This window comes from Colobus angolensis, unplaced genomic scaffold (assembly GCF_000951035.1).
Source record: "Colobus angolensis palliatus isolate OR3802 unplaced genomic scaffold, Cang.pa_1.0 Scaffold316, whole genome shotgun sequence".
In the NCBI taxonomy this organism is placed as follows: domain Eukaryota; kingdom Metazoa; phylum Chordata; class Mammalia; order Primates; family Cercopithecidae; genus Colobus; species Colobus angolensis.
The window spans coordinates 2,352,040-2,358,946 of NW_012116444.1; positions in this window are offsets into that span (position 1 = coordinate 2,352,040).

Sequence of the window (6,907 nt, forward strand, 5' to 3'; positions counted from 1 at the left end):
CAAAAAAAAAAAAAAAAAAAAAAAAAAAAAAAATAAGAAAAAAAGGATCTGATTAAATATACATTTGATCTTAGCCAAAAGGCCAAGAAGCAATGATTGCATATAGATATTCTATGGAGGCAGAAAAATGGATTAAAAGGCTATTGATAGATACTAGAGAGCTGAATTTTAAAATAGATATGAGGGCCGGGTGTGGTGGCTCACGCCTGTAATCCCAACACTTTTGGAGGCCAAGGCGAGAGGATCACTTGAGGTCAGGAGTTTGAGACCAGCCTGGCCAACATGGCGAAACCCCACTGTCTCTATTAAAATTACGATTAGCCGGGCATGGTGGTACACACCTGTAGTCCCAGCTACTTGGGAGACTGAAGCACAAGAATCACTTGAACGTGGGAAGCATAGATTGCAGTGAGCTGAGATCCTGCCACTGCACTCCAGCCTGGGCAACACAGCAAGACTTCATCTCAAAAAAAAAAAAAGGATATGAGAAGGCGAGTAGAGAGAGATTCATTTCAGAGGTAGAATTCACAGGATTTGGTGACCAATTAGATATGCAGGACAAAGTGAGTGAGGAGTCGAAGAGGACTTTCAGGTTTTTGGCTTGATCAACTGAGAGGTAGCTTCATTTCAAGTACCGTCAAAATAGAAAGGTAATTGAGATGGGATTAACAAGTTCAGTTTGGAGATACTGCTTATAAATGCTTATAAGACATTCAAATGAGAGATCTGGAAGGTAGTTAAAAATAATGAATAGACTTGGAACAGAAAATAATCAAGTCTAAGTAAGATAAATTATTTGTATAATCAGCAAAAAAAAAAAAAAGGTACTTAACAAATTGAAGAATCTTAAAAGACTACCAGCACACTTAAGATTCTTCCTACTAACATACCAAAATAAGACAGAAGAATAAAATGGTGAGAAAAGAGAATTTTGAATTTATGATCAATTCTGCAAGAACTTCTAAAATTTTTGCACTGAAAATCACGACCTGGCTTATTGATGCCTATACTTGTAAATGTTGTCTGCTCAACTAGGCAAAGCATTAGCAGTAGCACACATCCCATAGACAGCAAAATTATAACAAACTATCAAATAAAAAGTTATTGCAGAAATTATTAATCATTTTTTTTGCAGACCTGGAAGTGTTCCTAACCTGTTCATTTATCATTCTACATAAGAGATAAGATAAATAATCATTTAAAATTTGGATAAAATTACAGATCTAGATGAATATTGCACTGCTCTGTTGAAATCTCATGCAAAAGTAAGGAAAAACTACAGTGCAGACTTCTGCCTTCTTACAGCAATTCAATTCTCTGTATTAGAAAATTGGCTCCCACAGTTAAACCCTATCTTCTCTTTGAGGTTATTGCTGATTCATGATTCTTGTAGTTAAAGCTTTTTCTAAAAGGCAAGGAAATTGAGGATTAGCTATTTTTGTATCAGATGACCTGGAGTTTCTCTATTACTTTGGTGATTTCTGAAATGAAATTTCCTAGGGCTTATATTGTAAGTTTAACATTCATAAAGAAATGTATCACTTGAAACTTTGAAAGCTAAAAAAAAAAAAAAAAAAGGTGGGGGTTGGTCAGGAGATCTCTTTCTAGCGAGGCTTGGCATATGAAAGTATACAAAAGCCCAATTTGTAGTTTTGCAAGCATTTATCTATTAACGATGCCCACAGGGTAATAGATGTGATAAAATATAAAAACTTCTGGGTGGGTGCGGTGGCTCACACCTGTAATCCCAGCACTTTGAGAGGCTGAGGTGGGTGGATCACCTGCGGTCAGGAGTTCAAGACCAGCCTGGCCAACATGGTGAAACACCCTCTCCACAAAAATACCAAAGTTAGCCGGGCATGATGGTGGGTGCCCATAATCCCAGCTACTTGGGAGGCTGAGGTGGGAGAATCACTTGAATCCGGGAGGCGGAGGTTGCAGTGAGCCTAGATTGTGCCATTGCACTCCAGCCTGGGTGACAGAGTGAGACTCTATCTCAAAAAAATATATATATATATATAAATATATATATAATATATAAACTTCTTTAGTATTAGTACAATAGCTTTTGCTGTGGTTTCTTAATTTATGTTTGTAATTAATGAAACTAAAGTCAAAGATGAAACCAAACATCTTACTTTTCTATGATAATAAAAGCCAGAATTCCTAACGTCTCATCCTATCATTCATAGAGTCTTTGGGATGGAAGCCAGCTTCTGAAATTTCACAATGAAAACCAATAAGACATCAATTCAATAAAAAAAAAAAAAAAAACTTGTTGATGGTAACACAACAAAATTAGAGCAATTAACTGATTTCAAATTATTATATTTCTAAGTTATAAAAATCATTAAATTTAATAAAAATAGTGTTAGTCAGTGGAGGCTGAAAAGACACTATGAGATTTACGTCTCTTTCCACATTCTTTTTTGGCTCCACAAATACCTTTGCAGCAGAGTTGATATAGTTTGAATGTTTGTCCTCTCCAAATTTCATGTTGAAATGTATTCCCAATGTTGGAGATGGGGCCTGGTAGGAAGTGATTGGACTGTTGGGGGTGGATCCCTCATGGATGGCTTAGCACCATACCTTTGGTGATGAGTGAGTTCTTGCTCGGTTCACATGAGATCTAATTGTTTAAAAGAGTCTGATACCTTGCTTTTCTCTCTCTTGCTCCTTGTCTCACCATATGGCATGCCAACTTTCCTTTCTTTCCACCACAATTGTAAGCTTCCTGAGGCCGTCACCAGAAGCAGATGCTGCAGCCATATTTGTGCAGCCTGCAGAACTGTGAGCCAATTAAACTTTTTTAATTTATAAACTACTCAGTCTCAGGAATTCCTTTATAGTGACACAAAAACGACCAAACGCAGAAAGTTGGTGCCAAGATGTAAAGCATTCTGTACAGATACCTGAAGATGTGGAAGTGGCTTTGGAATGTGGTAAGGGGCAGAGGTTATAAGAGTATGGAGGGCTCAGAAGAAGACAGGAAGATGAGGGAAAGTTTGGAATTTCTTAAAGACTGGCTAAATGGTTGTGGACAAAATGCGGATGGAGATATGGACAGTGAAGTCCAGGCTGATGAGGTCTCAAATGGAAATGAGAAAGTTACTGGGAATTGGAGTGAAGATCACCCCTGTTATGCCCTAGCAAAGAACTTAGCTGCACTGTGTCCATGTCCCAGAATCTGTGGAAGTTTGGACTTAAGAGTGATGACTTAGGGTATCTGGCAGAAGAAATTTCTAAACACCAAAGCATTCAAAAAGTGACATGACTGCTTCTAACAGGCTATTATCAGATGTGGTAGCAAAGGAATAAAGTTGGAACTTATATTTAAAAAGGAAGTAGAGCATAAAAGTTTGAAACATTTGCAGCCTGACCCTGTGGCAGAGAAAGAATTTAAGCAGGCTGTGGAGCAATCACTTGCTAGAGAGATTAACTTGACTAAAAGAGAGCCAAGTGCTATTATCCAAGACAATGGGAATAAGGCCTCAAAGGTATTTCAGAAGTTTTTCAGATAGCCCTGGCAATTACAGGCCCATAGGCCTAGGAGGAATGGATGATATCAGGGAGCAAGCCCAGGGCCCCACCACCCTGTTCACCCTCAAGACACTGCTCCCTGTATCTAAGCTGCTCTGGCTCCAGCCTTGGTTCAGAGAGGCCCAGGTACAGCTTGGGCTGCAGCTCCAGAGTGTGCAAGCTGTCAGCCTTGGTGGCTTCCACAGGTCGTTAAGTCTGCAGATGCTCAGAATGCAAGTATGAAGGAGGCTTGGCAGCTTCCACCTGGATATCAGGGGATATATGAAGAAGCCTGGGTGCCCAGACAGAAGACTGCTACAGGGTGGAACACTCACAGATAAACTCTACTACGGTAATGCTGAGGGGCAGTGTGGGGTTGGAGCCCCCACAGGGTCTCCACTGGAGCACTGCCTTGTGGAGCTGTGGGAAGAGGCCGTCACCCTCCAGACTCCAGAACAGTAGATTCACCAGCAGCTCGCACTCCCTGCCTGGAAAAGCTGCAAGCACTCAACTTCAACCCATGACAACCGCCATGTGGGCTGCACCCTGCAAAGCCACAGAGGCGAAGCTCCCCAAGACCTTGGGAGTCCACCCCTTGCACCAGTGTGCTCTGGATGCAGGACATGGAGTCAAGTATTATGTTGGAACTTTAAGATTTAATGCCTGGCTTGCTGGATTTCAAACTTGCATGGGGCCTATTACTCCTTTCTTTTGGCCAATTTCTCCCTTTTGGAATGGGAATGTTTCCCCAGTGCCTGCACTGCCGTTGTATCTAGGAAGTAAGTAACTTGTTTTTTATTTTGCAGGAGCAGAGGTGGAAGGAATTTGGCCTTGAATTTCAGATGAGACTTTGGACTTTGGGATTTTTGAGTTAAGGCTGGAATGAATTAAGACTTTGGGGACTATTGCAAAGGCGTGATTATATTTTGAAATGTCAGAAGGATGTGAGATTTGGGAGGCTAAGGGTGGAATGACATGATTTGGATGTTTGTCTCCTCCAAATCTCATGTTGAAATGTGATTCCCAATAATGGAGATGGGGCCTGGTGGGAAGTGATTGGATTGTGGGGGTGGATCCCTCATGGTTGGCTTAGCACCATCCCCTTCATGATGAGTGAGTTCTTGCTCAGTTACTTCACATGAGATCTAGTTGTTTAAAAGAGTCTGTCCAGGACCTCCCCTTTGTCTCCTTTACTTCCTCTCTTGCCATGTGACATGCTGGTTCCCCTTCCCTTCCACTATGATTGTAAGCTCCCTGATGCCCTCACCAGAAGCAGATGTTAGAGCCATGCTTGTATAGTCTGCAGAACTGTGAGTCAATTAAAACTCTTTTCTTTATAAATTACCTAGTATTCTTCTGTTACAATGCAAGAAAGACCTAATACAAGAGTATCATTCAACATGACGGTTAAATGCAAGTTCATGCAATTCCCCAGACATTTGTAGAAACTAGAACGCCACACAAGTTTTTGTTTATCTGTTTGTTTTTCAGGGACAGGGTCTCACTCTTTCACCCAAGCTGAAGTGCAGTGACATGATGATGGTCCATTACAGTCTCGAACTCCTGGGTTCAAGCGATCCTCCTGCTTCTGCCTCTTGAGTAGCTAGGACTACAGGCATGTGTCTCTAAGGCTCGGCTAATTATTATTATTGTTATTATTATTGTTATGTGAAGACAGGGTCTCACTATGTTGCTCAGGCTGCTCTCGAATTCTTGGCCTCAAGCAATCCTCCTGCCTCAGCCTCCCAAAGCATTGGAATTACAGGCATGAGCCACTGTGCTTGGCCTAAACAAATTTCTAAATCAGTTCTGCGGGCACAAGACTAAGCGAGATCCCTGAATCAGCACAGACTTCTTTTTGGCACAATTTTCAATCACCTTGGTTACTTCTGTCACCTGCCATTTGGTTTCAGGAGTGCTAGCAAAATAAAACCACAGAAAAATGTCTAGCATGGGGAAACGGTTACACAATGCATATCCTAGTATATAGTAACATATCTTTCATTGTGATCCAGTCAGAAATTTGGTTCCCTTTAATTTTCCCGTGGCTCTTGTTAGAAATATTTCTAAATGTATTAATGCAGTTTCCTTCCTTAGCAGATCTGAATTCAGACCAAAATCCAATTTTATCTTTATCTCAGTTCATCTATTGTCACACAGTATGATGACACCTTTCTGAACTCTCTTATAGCAATGTTTCTTAAATGATGCTCTTCCAGACTTAATTTGAATTAGGATTCTATGTCCAGAATTAAGGTCTCATTCACAGTTATGATGTAATTAAGGCAACAATAGCATTTTGTAAAAATAATCTATTAAATATATGGTACCAGCTACCCTTTATTGTTATTAGGTTATGGAAGAATTAGAATTTAACTTAACAATTCTTTACTTAGTTCAGTGGAATACAGCAGTATTTCAGTGTACTACAAAAAACATTATGACTTCCATGTATTGCATTAACTGGCAAGTTTAAAAATTAACTGTTACCTTGTTTTCCAAAATCAAAACCTAGAAACAAGTGGCGTGACAAAGGATTTTCTGATCTGTGAATTTATTTAAGTCTTTGAAAGGCAACAAAACTAAATCACCTACTCCTCTCAGGACCAGTTCCCAAGTCATCGTCCTGCTCCTGTAGATCAAGAAAGATTTGGGCCCACTTCTCTATCTTGGGACTTCTGGTACATGAAAACTAATGTGGAAACAGGTTACAAAAACTATCATATTTTGAAAATTTACATCTAACACACACCATGCAATGTAGCTTTGCTACTCAAAAGTAAATTACAACATTTATAAAAATATATTAATTCTTAGAGCAACCACTGGCCAGGAGGTCCAGAAACTCGAAACAATTAAGTACTGTAATGCTTTTTATTCAAACCTGAAGACGTACCTCTGTGTCTATACTTATAACCTCAATTAGACAGAAAGTCAACCCGGAGGCCCTTTCTGAAAGTGAAGCCAAAAAACCCTCACATCCACTTCCCCACCTAAGCCACAGTGACCACTCTCCAACATAATCCCTCAACTATAGCTGAATGGAGTTCCTGTTTACACTCCCTGACATCTCCATCCTTTAATTTTTACAACTTCCCCCCAACTGGATAGCATTCCGTGTTTCAAAGGCTGATTCAAACTCCACGTCTTCCAGGAAGTTTTTTCTAACTCTGTCTCTTGATCTCCAACAGCGCTTGTAGTTCGTAATGTGAATTTTGTTCATTACATTCTACCTTGCAAGTTCATCTTTCTGCTTATCCTAATGTGAAGACCAGGACTAGGGCAAGGTGTTCAGCACACACAGTAGGCACTGAATTAATAATATGCCGACCTGTATTTGATACAAATCAAACACTGCTCTCGAGTGATTTTCTTTTTTTTTTTTTTT